Source organism: Pinus tabuliformis, chromosome X (assembly GCF_031772625.1).
Source record: "Pinus tabuliformis cultivar Carrire ecotype Pingquan chromosome X, CPIR1, whole genome shotgun sequence".
Lineage (NCBI taxonomy): Eukaryota > Viridiplantae > Streptophyta > Pinopsida > Pinales > Pinaceae > Pinus > Pinus tabuliformis.
Genome location: NC_142308.1, coordinates 947,997,333 through 948,022,181, shown reverse-complemented (window position 1 = coordinate 948,022,181; position 24,849 = coordinate 947,997,333).

Genomic DNA, 24,849 nt, shown 5'->3' with positions numbered 1-24,849 from the left:
GGTTTATACCTTAAGAGATTTGATCCCTCTCGGATCTTCCTAGATCTTTGGTTAAGACGGATCTTAATAAACCCAACACTTCATCTATCAAGGAATAGTTCGAATGTAAAGGACTATAGAGTCTTAAATCTGAAAAATTGCACTATAAAATGGGATTATAGAATCATTTTCCTAGGAATTCTTACTTTCCTCTATAGAATGCTTACAGTAAGAATGTGAACTAAAGAGTTGAGAAATGGAAGAAGGAGAATGCTATTTGTTATTCAAAATCGTGACACTCTAGGCAAATCTTGACTTTCGATGGCCTCTATTGATGTTTCATCCTCTTCATATGTTGAAAAATTACTCTCAAATGAGAAAAATTCTAGTGTAAAAGGAAAATATCTCATACTTATATGTAATTGAAGAAAAACAAGGCCAATATTTAGTAAGGAAAGTATCAATGGGACAATCAATGAAAAAATTCAATTTCACTTGTGTTTCTCTTGAACTCTATATTAACTTAAGCTTTGGGGACAACACCCTTAATCCTTCAATCTTGTGGGTTGCTAACCCAAATATTTGTTGACTTGCACTTTGGGGTCATCACTCTCACATTTTGTGAATTTAGGGTCATGCATATGAGTTCCAATTCAAAACAATTATGTTACCAATGTGTAGATTCCTTGCTAAACATGTTCTCTTCTTAGGGCCACTTTTTTTCTCAAAGCATGTACCTTCATTTTCCTTTCAATCTAGATGCATCTAAACATATTCAAACTTAGGTCATGGAGAGCATGTTTCAAGAATCGTATCGATCATTAAAATCAATCCAACTCATCAACTTGAACATGTAATAAGGGACCTAATTTCATGGATCAAGTCTAATAATTGCAAGTTGGCCAAGGAAATAGTTCGAGCACTGAGAAATTTAGCCAAGGAAACACTTTTAACAAGAGAGAAGGTGCTATATTTGAAGAATCGAGCCTAATTTTTGAAATCAAGCGAAGGCAACAATTTGAATATGTGAGGATGGGCTTGATTTGAGGAACCAATATTGATATTTGAAATCAATCCAAGGAAACGCTTCAAATGAATTTAAAAATGCCTATATGGGGAACTAGGTTGGATCTTGAAATAAAGCCAAGGAAATATATTGAATAGGGGAGAAGGGGCCCAATTGAATAATTGGGTGTAGTCTTGAATTCAAGCAAAGTCAATAATTTGAACAAGTGGAGGAGGGGTTAATTTAGAAATCATGTTTGATCTTGAAATCGGGTGAAGGAAATAGTTCAAATGAATGAAATAGGTTCTAGTTTGGGAATCGAACCCAATCATGAAATTGAGCCAAGGAAACGGTTCAAATAGGTGAAAGAATGGCATAATTTGGTAATTAGGCTTGATTTGTTACAAGGGATGAAAGCAAATTTCAAACAAGGAAGAAAATGCAAAGGTTATAAGTGTTCACAAAGGGTTCCAAAGGAGAAAAGGTCAAGGGAATTTTGGCTAGGTGTGAAGGAACCCTTAAGTATGTGAAGACTATGAAGGAAATCCTTCGTTTTGAATGTAAATAGACATCTAATTTCTTTGGGATCAATAAGGTGTTAACAAGCTAAACAAGTTGAGAAGAAACCTTTGAACTCTTTTCCACCCAATATCTTCAAAGCATCCTCATCACAACGAAAGATAAACCCTTTCCATCCACAAGTTAGTATATGGAATATTATCCCATTACCAATAACAAGAGCGTATAGTTTTTCTTTCCATGAGTTCAAAAAGTCCATCATGAAATGACACCTTAGAAAATTGCTAATTAAGGTTTTTCTCATAAACCAAAATTCACATCTTCCCTAACTAGTAACCTATCCAATGTTTCTTTTGACACTCTTTATAGCTTCTTAATTCCTCCATTCTTCTCTATATGCTCCGAAAAAACCCTATCAAGGCATCCACCTATAAAACCAATACTGCACTCTTGTGTAGAATCAAGATCTAGTTCCAAAGGTGATTGTAGCTCTTCCTTAACACTTGTGGAAAATTTTAAGGAACAATTAACAAACCATACCTTGGTATGATATGGTGTAAAACCTCTCCATAGTTCAACATTTTTTAGAAAGTTAGCACCAGGTTCATACTCATTTACTTTATCATCCTCAATGTCACCTCTATTGCACTTGTTTTTATTTAGCACCTATTCTTGAATGAGATATATGACACCTTGATCCTTGCCAATTTGACAACTAAATAGTAATAATATGTGAAGCTTTGTCTTAGGATCTAATGTGGGAATTTAAGGGTTCCTCCAAGGTATCCTCTAAAGGATGAGCCAACTTCTTTACCAAGGAGGTGACTCTAGGGAAGGTCACAAAAATTTAGTCCTTGGATAGAATTTCTTCTAGGTAATCTACTAACTATTGGTCAAATTCATAAATAACTAGAGTTGAATACTAAACCACATACTCTAATTGAAAACCCTATTCATCTCAACCCTCTTCCATGTAAATCCATTTCTAACTTTATATATATATATATATATATATATAGATATATATATATATAGTTCAATACTTACATCAAAGTGTTGCCAAAACAAAATTTGGCATTTGTATTAATTTCCTAATAAGTTTTTGATCCACTAACATTGGTACAATATCTTGTTAAGATAATAGTAAGATTGCAATGAGTTTTGCCACTATAAAACCCTAAAAGCATTGGCATAAATTCCTACACTGGAAGGCACAAACAAAAGAAAACATTAAAATTGTCATCACAAAGATTCCTTAAGCTTTCTCATTAATTTTTTATTATTATTGAAGTCAATTTTTTGAGGCACAACCTTTTTCTTTTAAGAATTTTGAAGTTTACCATAAGGATGTAGTGGGCACAACTTTTTTCTTTTAACAATTTAGAAGTTTACCATAAGGATGTAGTGGATAGTTCTTTTTAATGTAGACAAATTATTTTATTTATGCTTGCTTCATCTTGATATGCTTGATGTCTTCTCTTCTATGAAATGACATATCACTTTACACCATTAGTATTCATATGGTGAGGAGTGCTACGAAAACCTAAGCCAAGCCATGCCATTTGTAGCATTTGGTTGAAGGATGCATGAAGGGGTCATGATTTAATTGTTACCAGACTACTCTCCATAATGTGGAGTGGCCTAGAACAATGTTGTATTTATCATAATTCTATCATTTTCATCAACCTAAAGGCAACAACATTATGTGTAAAAAAAAATTGTGGACAACTGAAATGAGACAAAATGTTACCTTCCAGAAACTTAATGATCCTCGTGTCTGTAGCTTGTCTGGTTGGAACTCCCTTGAACCACTTGGTGAAATAATTTGTTGTCGTTAACATCCACTTGTGTTGTTTGAATGAAGTGGGATGAATTTCACCAATAAAATCGAGTCCCCATTATTTAAATGGTGACTCAACTATTATAGGCTCCAAGGGCAGTGGAAGCAACTTCTTTCTTCGTTCAAAAATCTGGCATTCACAACAACTGGCCACTTTCTTGTACACATCAGCAAACAGGGAAGGCCAATAAAATCCATCTCTTAGGATTTTGTTCGTTGTGGTCTTCCAATACAAGTGCCCACCACAATATCCTTTGTGAAACTCCTCCATTGTTTCATGAGCCTCGTCTTCTAATAGAAAATTGAGCAACATTCCTCCAGGATCCTTCCAATACAAAAGTTGATCAATGATACCGAATTTTACTACTTTCAAATTTAGAAAGAAACCTTTAGTTTTAGGCCAATCTAGAGGTGTTTGTAAATACTACAACACATATAAAATATCAACATACCAAGGTGAGGCAGCAAACCTTTCTGGAACCTATCGGGCAGTACTTGAGAGATCTTCTTCTGTCAGGACAACTAAGAAATTGATTTGAAGTGATTGTAGATTAGATTCGGCCATCATTCGATCCAAGCCTTTCCCTTTAATTAGTTTTGTTGTCTTGATCTTGATGTCATATTAAAGTATGGAAGTGATCCACTTGCCCCTTCTCCTATCTGGATCACTCTGAGTAGAATAACGAAAAATGGTTTTTACTGTGGGTTCTTCGGTTACTAAGTTAGAAGCAATGCTGTGCCCAGAAGAAAAAGAAAATACTATGAATTCTCATGTATAATCCAGACTGGCCAATGTGGGAGCACAAGACAATGATGCTTTAACTTCACTTAAATATTTCTTGCTGTCTTCACCCCATTTCACCTCGTTGTCCCGCTTTAACATGTCTGTAATTTTTCTCAAAATTTTGGCCACATTTGTAATGAACCCCCTTAAAAAATTATTTTCATCCAAAAAGGATTGAATCTCCTTTTTACTCCTAGGAATGTCTATTTTCTGAATTGCTAAAACTCTATTAGGGTCTATTTTGATGCCATCTTTCGAAATAATATGACCCAAAAGCTTGCCTTCCTCTAGCCCAAACAATGATTTCTTGGGGTTTAATGAAATGTTGTATTTCCTACACTTCTCAAAAACTTATCTTAAGTGTTGCAAATGATCATCATCAGACTGTGAGTAAATAGTAATATCATCAAGGTATATAACAAGAAACTTATATTTCTCCTCTGCAAAATCTATATCCATAGCTCACTGAAAAGTTTCCCCTGCATTCATCAGAACAAACGACATCTTGGCCTATTTGAAAGTCCCCCAAGGTGTGGTGAAGGCAGTTTATCTTACTCTTCCGAGTGAACCAAAATCTAGTTATACCTGGAAAAACCATCCACAATGACATTCTTTTTGCACCAACTACCTTCTGAAGTATATGATCCATTTTCGGTAGCATGTAGTTATCCTTTAAAGACACCCTATTCAAGTTCCTCAAATCTACACATAATTTGATTTCTCTTGTATTTTTCTTGATTGGTACCAAGTTAGATAACCAATTAGAAAATCAAAGATGTACTATTATGCCAGCATCAAATAATTTTCTTACCTCCTTCTCGATCAAGGGCAACAATGTCGAATTTATCCTTTGCAAATTCTGCTTGAATGGTTTCTGATCTTCTTTGACTGGTATTGTGTGCTGAATAATGTCTTTGTTATACACTTTCAAGTCTTCATATCCCCAAGAAAACACATCATAAAATTCAGTCAACAATTCCAAGTATTTTTTCTTCATTTTTGGACTCAAAGTCTTAGACAACTTTATCATTTTTGGGTTTTCTGTTGTACCTATATTGTATTCTTCAACTCCCTCTCCAGTAGGTGCCAATTTTGGCCTCTTGGCCACATAATTCTTGTCAAAGAGTTCTTCCAAAGGTACGAGCCCTCTTGGAAGAACATTATCTTTGAGCTGCAACACTTTCAACTCTGCTCCTTACTTGTCCAATTCCTCTTTCAACTGATTAATGAAACTTTCCTTGTCCACATCTTCCCATCCACAGTCCCTTTCCAATTTCATTTTGGTGAAATCCTCCTTCATTAACAAGAAATATTCTATCTTCTTGTCATTTTCAAATACTTGCCAATGTTTCAAATTATCCGAGACAATAGGCCTATGTCTGACTTCTACCTTGTATTTACCTTTAACACTATTGGAAACTTCAAATTCAAAGGTCGAAGTGGCCAATGCATCTGCAAAAATATTATATTTCCTTGGGACAACAGAAAAACTATACTCATAAAATTTTTGCAAGTAATCTAGGACAGTGTTGTGATAAGCACACATCCGGGATGTTTTGTATGATATTCGTCTTTGACTTGTTTTATAACTAACTCAGAATTTCCATACACAACTATCCTTCTAGCTCCTGATTTCTTCAAAGTGTGAAGACCCAAAAGGAGTGCTTCATACTCTACTGCATTATTAGTACAATAAAAAAACTAACTTGTATGAACATATCTTTGTCTTACCAAGTTCTGGGTTGATTATCCAAACACTTGCACCAACGCCTTCTCTGCTTGCTACCCCATCAAAATGAATCATCCATACACGTTGTTTTTCCTGCTCTTTTTCACTTATTACAACCTTCAAGTTTGTAGATTTCTTATGGACACCTTGGCTGCCCTGTTCCTCATTTTTGTTGTTGTCATGTCCTTCCATTTTATGACTGTCTTGTTCAGATTTTTCCTTACTAGCTCCTTTCCTAATGTCTAAAACATCTGATTTCACTTTGCTATCTCTCTCTTCTTCTGTGCTTACTTCGCTGTCCTACTCTAATTTTTTGTCCAAAATATCTAATTTCTTATTGTTGTCCCATTCTTCTTCTATATCTGGAACAACCTCTTCATCATTGGGGCAGTCTGAATTGAATAATACAAATGAGTCTAAATCAGAATGAACAACATACGTTGGATGATTCACATGTTTATACTTACTACTGATCATGTATTGCATGAGCAGTTCCTTGGATAACCTCCTTGACTGGCCTCCAAAAACTGAAACTGTGATGTAGGACATGTCTCTTTGCATTGCTCCATGCAATTTCGCCATCCAAGATCTAGACAAGAGCATACCAAACCTGGGAGGTATATTCGCCACCACAATGTCCATCACCATACATTTTGAAGGAATTTGAGTTAAGGACACCGCTAAGTCTTTGATTAATCCTAGACACTTCACCTTGTTGGAATCAAATAAATAAAGATCCTTGTATGGTCTTGTAATATGTAAGCCCAACCTTTCCATGATCACTTTTGGCATTAGATTATGTGAGGCCCCATAATCCAACATAACATTGTGTGAAATCTTCTCATGCACGTTCAAACTAACATAAATCTTTGGACCGAAAATAATAGCTAGATGATCATCAGCTATGTTGACTATATCAGAAGTTTTATCAACCTTTAATGCTTTCAAAATCTGGGATCTATATTGGTCATTTCTTAACAATTCACCCGTCTTCCCTCTTTAAATTTTTATTTTTTTGTTAATTTAATTATCTAAATATCTATATATAATAGGAACACAATTTTTTTTTGGAAATTTGGGATATAATTTTCTTTTATATGATTGTAATTTTTTATTATTTAAGATGTGTTTTTGTCGGATAATACAATATATATTTTGGTGATTTTTGAAAAAAATGTATTTTTTTATTTAAAATGTGTTTTAAATATATAATTGAATTTAGCTTTCCCAAAAAAAATTGATCATTCTGATTTTGCAAATTACACAATTCAAATTTATAATTATAAATGTCTTGAAAAACCTATTTGATTTTATAAATTATACAATTTTAAGAAATCTCTGTCAAAATTTTTAGACAAAATTGATAAAAAAAATACTCTTGAATAATAGCAAAAACTTCAAATAGTTAATCATTAGACTGTAAACGGACTTTCATTTATAGCTATCCTTAATTACGTGGTTTTTTTTTTTTTTTTAATGAAGTCATTTTATTTAAAATTGTAAAATTATTTTAGAATTCTAGCTACCATTTAGGATCAACTAAGATATATCACTGAGACTTGATTGAATTTTTTCGAGCTGTCTGTAAAATCTAGGGTTTCAACCTATAGATTTTGAATCATTCGCACAAGTGTCTCTCTACAAATCCAACGATGTTGTCCTATTATGAATCTCTGACAGGGGCATGAGTGCACCAGGTGGGGCAAGAGATCCCCTCCTATCGTAGTATAGTGACCAGAGAAATAGGAAGCCAGGGAGGGGTCACAACCTCAAACAAAGTTGAAGGAGGAGGTGAAGGCAGCCCAGTCTTGGGACCACAGTGGCAAGCAAGGATTTGGGGACAACGTTTTCCAAGAGGAGTGAAGAAACCTCGATTTGTGATTCCCAGTAATAAATTAGAGAATTACCGGAAATTTATGAAAGATCATGCATTGATCTGCAAGTTTATAGAAAATTGGCCCTCTGAAAAAGATCTGGTTAAATGGTTCCAATTGAAATGGCAATGTCTCAGTTTCTTTACAGTGATTTTTACTAGTCTTGAAGATAAGGAGAGGTTTTTTTAAAACATACCTTACTTCTACTACAATGTTGGTCTCTTCATGATCCATTGGGAGGAATGTTATAACCTGGATCAAGAGAAATTTATGGCAACCCTAGTATGGGTCAGATTATTTTCCCTCCTGATGGAATTTTGGGATCTAGAAATATTGGAAGGAATTGGGAGTTTTGTTAACGTTGTGAATTCAACAAGATGAGGAAGATGTACTTCATACACTCGGATTCGTGTTATAACCAATCCCCTCCCGGAATTCATTGAGTAAGATTACCAATATGAGGTATGGCAACAACCATTGGACTATGAGCACATTCCATTTCGTTGTAGAAGATGTCATGAATATGGCCATTTTTAAAAAGAATTCCCCCTTAATCAATCAAAACCTATGGCATCTCAGATTGATAAAGCTGTAGGAAAACCTTAGGAAGATTCAGATGGATTCCAAGAAGTCCAAAAAAAGAAGTGCAATATCCGAAATACTCTGGTTGTAGGCCAACAATAGCCTCGAAAGGCTCCTAACAACCAAAATTGCTATGAGATCTTGACATAAGAAGACAAAACTCCTAGTGAGGTGTGAGATCTAGCTAGTAAAGAAAACCCTAGCGCTCCTCCAAAGGGTGGCCAGAAAGCTAAGAGGAAAGTTGAGGAGGAACCGTAGGAAAAAGAAGGACAAGGGAAAAATAAATATCAAGTCAATATGGAAATAGATGGAATGAAGGAGGATCTCAGTGCAGAAGAACAGATCATGAAACATCTATTGAACGAATGGAGGCATCTGGATGAAAGATTCATTCCTAAAGACCAAAAGCAATTATACAAGGAAACTTTTCAACAATATCAAGATAAACAAGGCTTGGTCTCTTTGGATCAACCAGATCACTTGGGTTCTCAACCGAGTCAAGGTATAGATCTGAGTGTATCTGGCAAAGGAGGTACGAAAATGGGCCGAAATAATTTGCAAGAATCCATAGAGATGGTGGGATATTTTCCGGTAAACTCAGGCATGGTGGTTCCTCTATCCGCGGTCTTCCACCAAATTAATAAGCCTTCCCAATGATTATTACATCCTAGAATGTGCGAGGCCTCAATAGTAGAGGCAAGAAGGGGTACTCGAAAGACCAACTTAAAATAGTCAAACTGAGTACTATGATTCTCCAAGAAACTAAAATCTCAGAGACTAGACTAAAAGACATGGTTAGGAATTTCAAACCCCAGTATGAGGTGGTAGCCCAAGATTCCAAAGGGAGTGCAGGAGGCCTCGCTATCTTATGGAATCCTACCAAAATTACATTTGAAGATTGGGTTAGTATGCCTAAGATTCCCTCAAGAAAATTTTGACACATTGGTACTCATGATTGGGTTCTACTATTAGGGGTATATGGGCCTCACATTCCAGGAGAAAAAGGGGTTTTCCTTTAGGATATCGGAAAACTCAGAAGACTATTCCCAAAGGAGATGTGGATTTTAGGAGGTGATTTTAACCTGATCATGTCACTGGAAGAAAAGAAGGGTAGTATGCGTCGCATGGATGCAAAAATGGAAGCATCCTTAGACACAATTGAAGAGACACGTTTAGTGGATCTACCAACAAATAATGGGGTGTATACCTAGAACAATCGACGTTGAGGTGCACATCAGGTAGTTTCAAACCTTGATAGGTTTCTAGTGTTGGAGCAGGTTATTAGTAGGGATATTTTCCTCGAAACCTCCATTCTCCCATGCATGGGTTCGGACCACTGGCTGATCAGGTTGGAGATTGACCTGAAAATGACCCCCAAAAATTGTCCTTTTAGATTTGAATATTTCTAGTTGAGGGACCCCTTGTTTATGCAAAAAGTGGAAAGTTGGTGGAAAGGGAGTTCAGCCCAAGGGAGGAACCACATGCACACTTTTCAGCTAAAATTAAAAGACCTGAAAACCCAGATCAAGTGGTGGAATCAAGAAGAGTTCAGTAACATTATGAAAGATCAACATCAACTTCATAATCGAATGCAAGAAATACAACAAAAAATTATTAATGAAGGCATATGTAAGAGCACCACGTGGAGGAAGGACGACTGGTAAACTAGATGGAGGAAATAAGAAAACAAGAAGAAATTTTTTGGGAGCAGAAATCTCGAATATAATGGCTTAGGGAAGGGGAGAAGAATACTCGAGTTTTCCAAAAAGCTATGATCGAACACCACCAACATAATAGAATATTCTCCCTCAAGGATGATTTAGGGAATAGATTAGTTCATCATGAAGAGATGGAAAGCTTGGTGGTAAACCATTTCCAGTCTCTTCTGTCGAAACCTCCTGAGGAAAGGTCAGAAGTTATTTGAAGAGTAACTCAGCACATTCCATAACTCATCTCTCGTGACTAGAATCCGGCACTCATGCGAGCGATTTCCCTGGAGGAGATAGAGGATCTTTTCAAAAGGATTGCAAAAATCAAAGCACTAGGTCTATATGGATTCACTACAGAATTCTATCAAGTTGCTTGGAGCTTCATCATTCAAGATATTCTGGACTTTGGAGGTGGTGGAGGAATCCCGTCACAATCAAAAGGTAAGTTCGGGACTCAATTCCATGTTTATTGCTTTAATTCCTAAAACTACTAAATATGAAGACCCTAAGGGCTTTAGACCAATCACCTTGTGTAATGTCATTTACAAGATCATTTCCACGGTTATTGTTAAGCACCTCAAGCCTCTCCTTCCTGGTCTTATCTCTCCAGACCAAACCAGTTTTATGGAAGGTCGTTAAATCTTGGACGGTATCATTACTTCCCAAGAACTTGTCCATTCCTTGAAGCAACACAAAATTCCTTGCATGATGATTAAGATGGACCAATTTAAAGCCTATGTTCGACTAAGTTGGACCTACCTTATTAGTATTCTTAAGTCTTTCAGCTTTGATCAACGTTGGCTGAATTGGATCACGTCCCTTATCTTGTCTCTTATTTTTTCAATCCTTCTAAATGGATCTCCCTCTCAAACCTTCAACCCTTCCCGTGGCCTAAGACAAGACAAACCAATATCCCCTTTTCTCTTTATTCTAGTAGCCGAGGGTCTTGGTAGATATCTGAGATCAGTGGTTCAATCATCCCAAATCAAGGGTCTACGTCCTTGGGGTAACGATCTTCCCATTACCCACCAACAATTTGTGGATGACATTATGTTATTCTGTCAAGTGTTGTTGTCGGAAGTGAGAAGGGTCAAAGCTATTCTGCAGGACTTCATGTCAACCTCGGGTACCTAGATCAATAATGAAAAGTCAAATATATTTTTCTTCAATACCCCTGTGAATATCCAAACCTTCCTTGCTCGGGTGCTTGGCTTTGGGATCAATTCATTACCTATCAAATATCTGGGAATGCCTTTGGTGTCTAACTCCTTAAAAACTTCGTGTTGGCAAGGCATGCTCCAAAAAATTCAAACGAAGTTGAGCAGTTGGGATTTCAGAGCGTTCAATATAGCAGATAGGACTGTACTCCTTCAAGCAGTTCTCTAGTTGATCCCTATCTACTAGCTCTCCAGGATGGTTTCCCCTAAAACTTCTTGCAATGATATGGTATATATTTTTTAAAAGTTCTTATGAGGTGGAGCGCAATAATTGAAGTCATGGGCTCTAGTATCATGGTCCAATCTCACAAAATCCAAGATGGTTGGGGGTTTATGCCTCATGGATTCGTTCATCTTGAATCAAGTCATGGGTGCTAAATTATGGTGGTGTTGGATTAAGGGAGGACAAGACCTATGGAAAAACATACAGACCAGAAAATACGGTATTCTGCTATAGACAGAGGACATTCTCTGATACCAGGATCCTCCCAAGGGGTCCTCAATATGGAACTTGGTAGTAGGAAATAGAGACCTAATCACCTGACACTTTTTTTGGGAAGTCGAAAATGGAAAACGACACTATTTTGGCAAGATTCATGGCAACATAGAGAGAAGTTGCTCAGTCAGAAAGACCTTGGAGAGATATTTCTTTACACAACTAGTCAGAATTATCAGAAGGTGGAACAATTCTGGAAACCCTCATTAGTGTCCTCAGGATGTAGGCAATGGAAGGCACATCAGGATTGGCCCAATTGACCCATTTCAGATCAATGAAAACGATTGGACAAAGAAAATTATAGTCACGAAAAATCACCAACCTAGATGGACCTAACATTCTCAGATGGGGTTACTCTACCCAGGGTATCTTCAACATTAATGAAGCATACAAACTTCGATCGGAGGATCATCAGAATCAGCACAACCAACTATGGAAGAAGATATGGTCTGGCTGGCTCTGGCTAAAAATAGCTTACTTCTTATGGCTGGTTTGTAAAGGGAGAATCCTCACTTGGGATTAACTTCAAAAACATGGTATGCATGGTCCATCATTTTGTTTTTTATGTGGTCAACAAAATGAGGACCTGGAACACCTCTTGAACTCTTTTTCTTTTGCTAATCATCAATGGAGACAACTAGGCACCCTGTTTGGCCACATGGATAGAGATTTCCAAAGCATCAAGGAAACCCTTCTCTTATGGCAAAAATGTATATTTTCAAGCCTAGTGCTCAATAAAGCTTGGGCACTAGCTCTGGGATTCCTCCTTTGGGATATCTGGAAGGAAAGAAACAACGAGATATTTAAAGACCACCATAAACCCTCGAAGATTGTCTGGCAATGCATAGTCCAAAATATTAGAGAAACAATATTAGCAGAGAAATGACATACAAATGATTAGCTAGTAGCTCCTCATGAAGCTAGAATTCTAACTTTGCTAAATATGTCCCCTTCTATGATTGCCCCAAGCTCGTGGAAACTTCTAGTTTCCCCTGTAGTATCTCCTCAACACTTCTCTGCTCCTCTGGATGATTTTATTAAATTAAGTTTTGATGGTGCATCTAAGGGAAATTGAAGTTTCGCAGGTTATGGATGGATCTTCCGGGATTCAATGAAGAGGATAAGATTGATTTATGTGACGGATTGATGTTTTGCAACCAATAATGAGGTAGAATTTAATGTTGTTAAACAATGCCTCCTAACCCTTATTAGAATTGGTTACATGAAGCTCGTGATCGAAGGAGACTCAAAAATGGTGATAGAAATAATAAAAAAGTTGAATCAAGGAGCAAGATGGGAAAAAATAAGCCATAATTGGCACATTGCTCGACTAGTTCAAGAAATCAATGATCTCCTTCCCAATTTCTATTATATCCTCAACTCCCATGTGCGCCGAGAAGGAAATAAAGTTACGGATTTTCTAGCAAATTGGAGTTGTGCACATGAGGGTAGATCCATTGAGATGGTTTGGCCTTCCCCTACCCTGAAAGTTTATTTGCAACCCCTCAATTCAATCCTGGAATAGGATAATAAGGAAAGTCAATAGTCTCACCAAGATCTAGACCCACATCCCTGATCGGGGTGTGAGCTGTCAATTTCCTATCATTTCACTACATGATGGATGCTCTCCAGATCCCAAGGCGATTCCTCGCTACCCTCCACATGCTTGTATCACATGGAGTAGTGGCAGAACGTATGGATGCAATCAATGAAATTAACGAAGGTGGCAACAAATATTTAATGTGACATGCTCCCGACCTTTTAGTTGTTCAATCTGGTAAGTCCTCTGTCTGTGACTGGGTTTGGCATAAGCTTGGAGTTGAGCAGCCTGACAATCTATGGCAGAATTTCATGGAGGTATCTCGTGGGGCTCTGATTCATTCACAATGGCTTCAGGTCGTCTATCTTGGGTATGTTCTCAATCTTATCACATATTTCTTTGTCATGGCTCATTCTTCCTGTCTGCAAGTTTCATGGGAGAAGGGATATGCATTGCATAAACTGATCTGGGAGGCGTATTCTCTCGAAATGGCTATTGTTTTCTCTGAATTGCTTGAAGGTTGTCTCGTTTTCTATATTCCCGTGTCTATGCTCTATGGAGTTCTATTGGCTCGTATGGATATTCTATCGATCAGGCCTATGGGCCTCTCATGGTTTATCCAGCTCTGTCATTGGCACCCCAACTCTGGTTTTCCTTTGGAATTTTGTGGCTACAGCCTTGAAGTACCAAGGTCTCCACATGGTAATGGTTTGGTTTTTAATTCTACCCTGAGTTGTTCTGATTACTGTTGGACTTATGTTTATGAGCATTGGGACTCCTTCTTTTTAAGGTTTTGGGACCGCAAATGGAGCCACTGTTGGGTTTTGCATGGGTCGTGGTTCTCACAATTGATTACCTTGACATATGCTCTTAGGTGCGACCCCTGGAAACACTCTGCTCCTAGGTTTCGACTCACTCCGAGTTGGCATTTTGGGTTTCAATTTGTGGGTTTCAGTTTGTTTTGTTTGTTTCACAATCCCATCATCATGGCCTGCGCTTCTTCCTGGAAAGGCCAGACCACCCATGGTTCTCGTGGGCTTGGTGTTGTGGCCACAACCACTACCTTATTAAAACATGCTCTGATAGCAAAATTTTGAATGGGTCCCCTAGTTTGATCTTTCATCTTTCCGAATGATTTGTTTTGTCCCAGGGACTTTAACTCTTTGCCGAGTCAAATTTTCAATGCCTAATGGCTAAGCCCCTTGAATAAACCTCTGCTACATGGTTCATTCATGACCCAGCCTAACCATTCATTCATTCCCTTCATCGAGACTTTTCAATATTCATAAACATTCATGGTACATTTATGCCCGCACATATAATCACCCCCACCCTTATTATAATTGTTTGTGTGCTTAACCCACAAAATCTTCCATCGCGTCTTTATTCCCATCATAACTCTTTATAATGGGACTACTTCGCAAAATACACATAACATCCCTTTTCGCTTATCGCATGCAACATTGACACACAGCGCGTACCGTGAGGCACCGAACCTAACAGCATTATAAACCACAATTTATATATTTCGGGTCCGGAGCCTGTCGCATATCACAATTGGCGGTGTCCATGGCATAAACATAAAGCGCAGTCCGATATGGTGGACCCATCGGGGCTATTAATCTCAACACATATGTATTTTGGGTTCGCCTCCCCAATCGCTTATCATAATCGGCGGAACCCGGGAATCATATATAAAATACAATGCGATAGGTGGACCCGCTGTGTTATTAAATATGACATACATACATATATATATATATATATATATATATATATATATATATATATATATATATATATATAGATAGATAGATAGATAGATATCAAGTCTAGCCTAATCGTATCTCGCAATTGGCGGAGCCCTAGGCTTGCGCATATTGCGATATGCGATATGGCGGACCCGCTGATCCTATTAGATATAATATATATATTATCGGGTCCGCCCCCCACCCCATCGAAAATCACCGGCGGAGTCTAGCGCTCACGCATAAGGTGCAACACCATATGCGGACCCGCCGATAACTATCAATGCGGGTGCATAAATTTTCAAGTCCGACCCTATGGTCGGTTGCGAGTTTTCACGTATATCCCCATGTATTCGATAAAATGATGTGGTCGCGATTTTTAATGGAAAATCCCATATGGCGGACCCAATAGGGTATAGGCTCTAGTCTATAATCTTTCAAGTCCGGATTTCGGATCCGGTTATGTGTTATGCCATGATTTTCAATGTAAATCGGATTCGCACTCGCGGGACTTAATCAATGCATAAATTAAAAACCAGGGGCCGATTCTTTCACATTTGATGTTATAAACATTTAATGAAGGCAAGATTCGTGTTTTGTAAGCATGTTTGCCATATTTCTCACAATCATAGCTGATATGAATTATTTTTGCAGGAAAATTCGAGTAGACTCGGTGACAGATAAATGGAAGCTATATCAAGATGACACCTTTGCACCACCGGTGTCAATATTGAAAAAACACACTTTACAAAAGGGAATACAGACCGCCATGGTGCATAATGAAGGAACTCTCTGTGTTCAACAGAAGCACTAATGACAGCACTGATCCATCAAGATGTCATTACTTCCAAACACACATTCAATCATGCCAGATGTGGGACGACGAGCGCAATGTTTTTAGTTTCCTTTAGGAAATAATAAGGGATAATGTTTGCTTTATACAGGCGTGAAGAGATGACATAAACTCATCCTCTTCTAATCAACATCTATTCATTTTCCCAGAAAATGAAGTGATCCAATGACAGGAAACGCCTTCTACGTGTCAGCAATGACACTGATGGCTCTACATTTGTGTATTCGGATCGGTATATTGAAAAGAACAGTGGAAGACGAAGGTTCATGGCCTGAGGCATAAATATTACTTCCAAATAAGAGAGAAGGGCTTTTTGTTTGGAGAAAACAGCTTTGATTTATTATGAATAAAAGAGACTGTTTGGTTCAATGAGGAGCCTTTTGTTTCAGATTTAAGATCCTTTTCTTTCTTTGTTTTGAGACAGGGCATTGTTGCTGGCATAAATACAAATGTGTTTTGTTTTTGTGCATATTGAGAACGATACAACTTATAATTAGCCTTGGTTGTTTGAATGTAATTCTTCATCATAGTCAATTCATAAGTAGTCCTTGATTTGAAACTATGTTAGACATCAGTAGCAAGCTTTACTTCCATAAAAATGAATTCGTATTCCTGTATGAATGATTGGATTGCAATTAAGAATTGATGTGGCCTTGTTCTTATGTGAACCAGTGATTGATTCACTTAGGCTTGGAATTTATATATGATGTTTAGCCTCTCTTTTGTTATGCTCCTGTAGGATAGATTAGGATAGTTAGGATTAGACTAGAGTAGCTAGAAGTAGTGTAGATAGGATTTGATACTTAGAGGTTAACTGTTTTTATTTTGTTGATTTAATTGAAGTCTTCCTCCTAGAAGAAATCTTTCAACACATTTAACAATTTACGGGGTCCTTTAAAACCCGTTAGAGCTAGCCATCCCAAATGAAAACAAATCTAATTGGGGTCTGTGATCAGGTTAGTTCCCCTTGGTGATATAACGAAAATTCGCCATGTCAACAAATTGGTGCTAGAAGGAGGGCCTGAACTGCCGTCCACAGCTTTTATGATTTCATCCATAAATGTTGCGCATGGACTCGAAAAGATTAATGCATGGATAGTGAAGGTCGAAAAGATCCTTCCTCCCATTCGGAAAAGCCCCATTTCGAAGAAGAGACACTGTGGGAGTATCCTGTCCTTCAGGAATAACCAGTCAGAATACTTACTCAGGCTTACGCTCGTTCCCTCTCTCAACTCCCCATCTTTCACTCTTTACCTTTGACAACTAAAAGAGAGCCAAGGATCTGCTCCATAAACGAAGAGACATCTGCAGCCTTGTCTCTTGAAGATATTGTGCTTGAATCCTTACAAAGTATTGACACTCCCTAGGAAGAAATTCCTAAAGATCCATACTTTGAAGGTAATCCCTGGCCCGATTTGGGAAGTCTTAATAAATAAAGCCTTGAAGAAACCTTCAACCAAAACATCCCTATCCACGATATGGCTAACATTCCTCTCCCAGGTGGGAACCAACTCCCACCTCCTCCGGGAGCACTTCCTCCCTGGCTTGCACAAAATGCCATAGCAGTACCTAGGCAGTAGCATCCCCTACCCAAGAATGTAGAAAGAGTACTACCTAAATTCGACCATGAGAAACGAGACATTGCTGATAACCATATTCACTCTTTCTTCTTGGTCATGCGCATGTTGGGGGTAGCTGATGAAGATATAGTATGTCGCATAATCCATTTTACCTTGATTGGTGCAGCGTCCACATGGTACTTTAGCTTGAGAACTGGATCGATCACCTCATGGGCTGCCTTTCAACATGCCTTTTTAGACAAGTATGGCGATGACAAAACCCCTGCGGCCTTAGTCCTAGAACTATCCTGCTTGAAAATGGAAACCAAAGAAAAGGTCAAGGATTTTAACATTCAGTTCAACACCTTGTTCAACAGAATCTCGGCTAACACTAGACCTATTGAGGAGGTGCTCATGGAATTCTACATCACTGCTCTCCCTGTCCCTACCGCGATGTGGGTCAAAAGGAGTAATGCACAAACCTTACAGGGTGCTATCGATGAAGCAGTAAAAGTTGAGAATGAAATGCTCAGTCTCACAGCATGCCATCATACAACCGGAGAAAAGAAAGCCTCTCAATCATCCAAGAAGAATAATGGGAGTGATAACAAAGGCGTTGAAACCAAAGAAAGGGATACCATAGATGTGGAGGTTTGCATCGAATCATTAAGAAACTGACAAACACAGTCATCAATATGAAAAGGGATTCTGGAGAGAGTACAAGTGGGAGTGGAGGAGAGTATAACAAAAGAAAGCCTTTCAAACCTTTCTATCATAAGAAGACGGAAGGTGGTCATGGTCCACTTGCACTATCTGCTCCACCCAATGAAGGGAATTTAAATACAGAAAAGCTGGCTCTTATCGGATCGCTCCTTAACCAGGAAGAACGTATAGTGGAGTTGGAGCCAGAACAAGAAAATGAGGAAGAATATCAAGTAGAAGAGCCCTTGGACGAAGAATCTCAAATCAATGTACTATGGGATTTCTATACAAATGAGAATGATGATGACGAAGGAGATAGTATGGCAGAAATCCACACTAATGAAATCCATACACGAAGTAAGGGGCCACTTGCGGGTGTGATGAAGCCTGTAGACCAAACCAAGAAAGATGTTTGCCCTTTGAAGCCATCTGCTCCCAAAGTTCCTGTAGTGAAGGGTAGGCCTAGTGTTGAGTCCAAGAGTACTCCAGTTGCGAACTGTCGACAAGAAGATAAGGCGTCTCCGACTGCAATGAAGGTGACTCAAAATGGTAAACCCCCACCTAAGAATGGCAAAACAGGTATGTTTACTCTGCCCTACCCTGTTTATAACATTGATTACAATATTGTGGATGATATTAAGAAATCCAGGGCTAATATAACATACTTCGATTTGATAAAACTAACACAACAAAGAGATCTTCTCTTGAAAGCTATGAATGAGTGGAACTGCAAAACTCCCACCATTCCGAGCAGCCAAACCCAGAAGTCGTTCTCCAGACCTATTAGTACTGCCAACACTGCCCAAAAGCCAACAACCATGGAAGGCACTCTATCAAAAATGAATCGAAACCCCCAATATGTCAGTGCAGCCATGATAGGAAGGAAATCAAAATCCATGACTCATCCTTTCCTTATCACATTAAAAATCTTCAACATGAATGTAAACAATTGCTTGGTAGACTCAGGTGCCTCGTCCACTATGATGCCTTACGCTGTTGCTAAAAGACTTCATGCAATACCTAAGAAAACTGGAACTCGAATCATGGAATTAGACAGGACAAATATGAAAGTAATTGGGGAATTGACAGATGTATTGATCCGGATGACTACTAAACCACAGTACACACAAGTCATTGATATAGTTGTAGTCAACATACCCAAGGCTTATGGAATGCTGCTTACTAGGGACTAGTCAGCAAAACTGAATGGATATTTCTCAACTGATTGGTCCTATCTCTTACTGCCTTAGAAGGGGAAGGGTGATATGCTGAGAGTTGACCGAGAAAGATACATGAAGTATGTGGTGAAAGAATTAAACGGCCCCAATGAACTTGTAATGTTTACCAATTCTGTCCTTGGGAATTATAGTTTCAATGTCTGTGCCACGGAAACCTGCTTTGGAGAATTCCATGCAGAGACAGTTGAAGAAACTCTGACAAACACACAGTTGGAAGCTCTCCCTCATAATATAACTGATGAATTATCCTGTATTATAGTAGATGATAGGACTAATTTCACAGATAGCAGTTCAATTGATGTAACATTAGAGTCTATATCTTAGACACTCTATTTTGATGGCTCTAACTGCTATGAAGGTGCAGGTGCTGGGAACATTCTCATTAATCTGCAAGGGAACCAACATCTAATGGCCAGCCAGTTGGAGCTTGCATGCACCAACAATACAGCAGAATATGAAGGCTTGCTGTAGGGTTTGAAGAAAGCCATTGATATGAAGGTGAAAAATCTTAAATTTTTTGGTGACTCACAGATAATCGTGGATCAGGAAAGGAAAAGGATACACTACAACTCACTACACCTGGTGAGGTACTAGCATGAGGTATGGAGCTTAATTGACAGTTTTGATTCCTATAATATCACATACATACCTCGAGGGCAAAACCAAGATGTCGATCTGATGGCTAGTATGGCTGCTAAACTTTTGCCTCATTTTAGATTGAAGAAGAATAAATGTTACGTTGAATTGATTTTTAGACCATTCATGCCTGATAACATCTCAAATTGGTAGGTGTTCGAAGATGATAAGAAAATACTTAAGTTCTTGCATAGTGAGAAGACATTGAAGAATGCAGTCACTGATGAAAAAGAACATGACAAGCTTATGAACGAGAGGGAAGATGAGGAAAAGGATCAGCCCAATGTGATTCCCAAGTTAGTTGTTAAGATGGAGCACTTGTATGACTTGCATGATAAATTCAAGAAGCCGACTAACTACAAAATTCATAGCTCATCCATGAAGTATGAATCGGCCAACCTGGGAACCAAAGAAGACCCAAAAAATGTCAATTTGGGCTTGGGGTGTTTTCCACAGGAAAAGGCTGCATTTGTCAAGCTATTTAAAGAATACAAGGATGTCTTTGCATGGACATATGGAGACCTAAAAACCTTTGATACCAGCATTATGCAGCATGTAATTCCTTTGGAAAAGGAGGCTAGGCCCTACCAACAAAAGCTTCGTAAGATGCATCCAAGCCTAGAACCGTTGGTGAAGAAAGAATTAAACAAAATGCTGGATGCTAAAATCATCTTTCCTGTCAGACACACATGTTGGGTAGCCAATCTCGTGCCAGTAAGAAAGAAAAATGGAGACATCAGGCTGTGTATTGATTTTAGAAACCTGAACAAAGCATCGCAAAAGGATAACTATCATGTCCCTTCTATGGAGCACATTCTTTAGTGCGTTTCTGGGTCTGAAATGTTGTCCCTATTAGATGGGTTTTCAGGATATAATCAAGTGTTGGTATCTAATGGGGATCAGCTTAAGACAACCTTCAACACTAAATGGGGCACTTACGCATATTGTAAAATGCCTTTTGGACTTATTAATGCGGGTGCCACATTCCAGAGAGCTATGGATATAGCTTTCGAGGGTTGATTAACAGATCAGTAGTGGTTTACATGGATGACATCACTGTGTATTCATATCACAGAAGGGATCATATTTATCACCTGAAACATATTTTCGAAAGATGCCGAAGGTATGGAATATCGTTGAATCCCAAGAAGAGCGTCTTCATAGTCACAAAGGGGAAACTACTGGGTCATATCCTCTCTAAAGAAGGGATTGTTATTGATCCTGAAAGAATAGAGACCATCATGAGAATACAACCCCCTGCAAATAAAAGGGCAATGCAATCTTTCTTTGGGAAGATCAATTTCGTTAGGAAATTTGTCTCAAGTTTCGCGGAAATAGTGTGCCCCATGCAGCTAATGATGAAGAAAGACGTTGTGTATAAGTGGAGTGATGAAGCCAAGAAAGCGTTTCAGTGAATCAAGGAAGCCATCGCGGAAGCTCCTGCATTGGTCAGCCCCAATTTCGGCAAGGAATTTTTCTTGTACACTTTTTCTTCTGATGTTTCATATGCTGCAGTACTCACTCAAAAAAATGTTGAAGGCAACGAAGTCCCTATTTCTTATATGAGTTCTAATCTCCAGGGAGCAGAACTGAACTACCCCGACGTGGAGAAACAAGGCTTCGCGGTTTTCAAGGCCATAAAACATTTCTGCCCTTATTTACTAAAGGCCAGGACTAAAGTGATTGTTCCCCACCCTGCTGTGAGAGCCCTCTTCGTGCAGAAAGAAATGGGTGAACAGAGAGGAAATTGGATAACCGCACTTCAAGAGTTCGACCTCGAGATTAAGCCGACAAAGATAGTTCGAGGGTAGGGACTGTGTAGACTAGCAGCAGAAGCCTTGGCGGAGAAAGTAGGGGCGCCCGAAGAACCAGAAGCGCAGAACCCACATAATGCACAAGTGGAATTCAGGGAGGAGTCCCTATGGATTAATGAAGCGCTGATGTGTGAGCGCGAAACGTCGGAGGCCCTTTTGGACCCTAAGTCATGGTATTACGACATCTGCTTTTATCTTACACGGGGGTCATGTCCTGAACACATGGATGCATCACAACGGAGAGCGCTCAGATTGAAATCTAATCAGTATCATTTGGCCAATAACACAGTATACAGAAAAAATTATGATGGAATCTGGCTGAGGTGTTTGGAAAAGGATGATGCCGACCATGTCTTGAAAGAAATGCATGACGGCCCAACAGGTGGTCACTATGGCAGAGAGACCACTGCTCACAAAATATTAAGAGCTGGATATTATTGGCCTACAGTGTTCAGAGACTTGCATGCATATGCTCAGAAATGCAAAGCATGTCAAACTGCCACATGAAGAGAAAGAAAGCTAGCCATTCCCCTCACGCCCGTTATGATTTATTGTCTGTTCCAACAATGGGGCCTAGATGTTATAGGTAAGATCACTCCAAACTCTTCACAATAGCATACGTATATACTCACAATGATCGACTACTTCACCAGATGGACCGAAGCCATCCCGCTTTGGAAGATAAACGAAGACGAGGTAATATCATTTATTGAGAAGTTCATTATCAACAGGTATGGCATCCCTGACACTCTCATATTTGATAATTCTTCTTACTTTTCATCACTGAAATTGACTGAATTTTCTATTGATAAATCCATCCACATAAGGTATGCAACAAACTATTACCCCCAGGGAAATGGAGTTGCAGAGTCCTCAAATAAGAACCTCATATGCATAATCCGTAAGTCTATTGCTGACAAACAGAGGAACTGGCACAATGCTCTAACAAATGCCCTTTGGGCCGATAGGGTCACCCCAAAAGTGGCCTTAGGAAACTCCCCATACTTCCTCGTCTATGGATAGGAAGCCATATTGCCTCCCAATGTTACCCTTCCCTCTCTATAGCTCTCCCAAGCTTCAAGAGGAACCCCTTCAGCCTTACTTCAAGAGAGGATTAACCAACTGATGAGGTTGGATGAATTCAAAGATAAAGCTAGAAATAAATTCAGAAATCACCAAATGATCGTGAAGAGATGGTTTGATCACCATTTGGCAGGAGATAAAGATTACCAAGTAGGAGAGCTAGTCTTGAAATGGGACAAGTTGAATGAGCCAAAAGGTAAACACACGAAATTCCAACACTTATGGTTGGGCCCATTCCAAGTTGTGGAAAAAATTGGTCAGGGAACTATAGATTAAAACCTCTACAGGGAGAAACTGAAAAACTCCCTGTTAATGGCCAACATCTAAAAATATACTTCCAGTAGCCACCACATGGTGGTTACCTCCTAAATAGGTTAGATTTCATTTCATTTTGTTGTTAGCTTAGTTCCATTTCTATCTTTACCATTCTTGTTTTTCTGCAAAGTTTATTTTCCTTCTGTTTTGAATTTCAGCCCTTTTCAGCCAACTGATTTCGGTCCTCCCATCTTGTTTTTACCTTTCTCAGATTTTCCCTCATTCACCACCTTCAGCCTTTCCCTTCCTCATTAACCTGCTGATGAGTCTGCTGATTCTAAATCCATCGTTACCTTGCAAATCAAACAAATTTTCAATCAGCCCATGAGAACATGAAAATCAACTGTGGAATTTAAACCAAAGCCACTCATTGGCCTCTATTGGGAACTAGGTAAGATCTGTTGATAACTTGGATATCTGGAGCATGTAGGGGCATCTTTATAAAACAAAAAAATGTGTAACTACAGCTAGACTGGCATGGAGGAACGCTACATTTTGAATAAATCCCACTTAGACCTAGCCTATACTTGCCTATAAGGTTTGCAGACATTCTCCATTGGTCCCATCCACCACACTAAATTGTCCAAGACCTGTTATCTACAAGTAAATCTCCTTTCATAGGCTAAAACTCACTGTCATATACCATGTGGAAAATCTAATTATGCTCTAGTCCTTGTGCCCGAAACTGGAAGGACTTATTTAAAAGAAAATGAAATGTCAAGTCCTTGTGCCAATCTGGAAGGACAGGTTGTTTGGGAAGCCGGTTAGAGTAAGGATTGTTGCTGGGCTCAGAGTACCAGTTGACACAGCGAGCCCAACCTTGCTTAAGCGAGGTAAAAATATGGCATGATCCATGATTGTGCCCCATTCAATCATATGAAAATATAGCACTGAAATTATCATATAAAGTGCAGATAAACATATCTACATCAAGTTTGATGATCAATAAAGAGCTAAGGTACACACCTAAATAGGTATTGACAGACCAGTGATGGCCCTGGAAGGATTTTTGAAAGTAGGAAACAGGTAAAGGAAGGTCAATAAATTCCATAATATTACCATTGGAGAATGCCTGTCAAAACCCTATCAGTAAGTAGTAGCTATTTGTCTTTATCCCGCCTGAAACAATTAATGTTGAAGTGGAACCCATGCCTGTTCATCTGTACAGTTTGCATTTCAAGTTTATCTTAACTCCTTGATGTTTTATTGATCTGAGGTTTATTTGGAAACAAAGATAACTAGTTCGCCCAACGGTTCGCCATTTGTTGTGGCCACAACCACCACCCTATTAAAACATGCTCTGATAGAAAATTTTGAATGGGTCCCCTAGAAGTTTGATCTTTCATATTTCTGAATGATTTGTTTTATCCCAGGGATTTTAACTCTTTGCCGAGTCAAATTTTCAATGCCTAATGGCTAAGCCCCTTGAATAAACCTCTGTTGCATGGTTCATTCATGACCTAGCCTAACCCTTCATTCATTACCTTCATCGGGACTTTTCAATCTTCATAAACATTCATGGTACATTTATGCTCGCACATATAATCACCCCCACCCTTATTATAATCGTTTATGTGCTTAACCCACAAAATCTTCCATCCCGTCTTTATTCCCATCATAACTCTT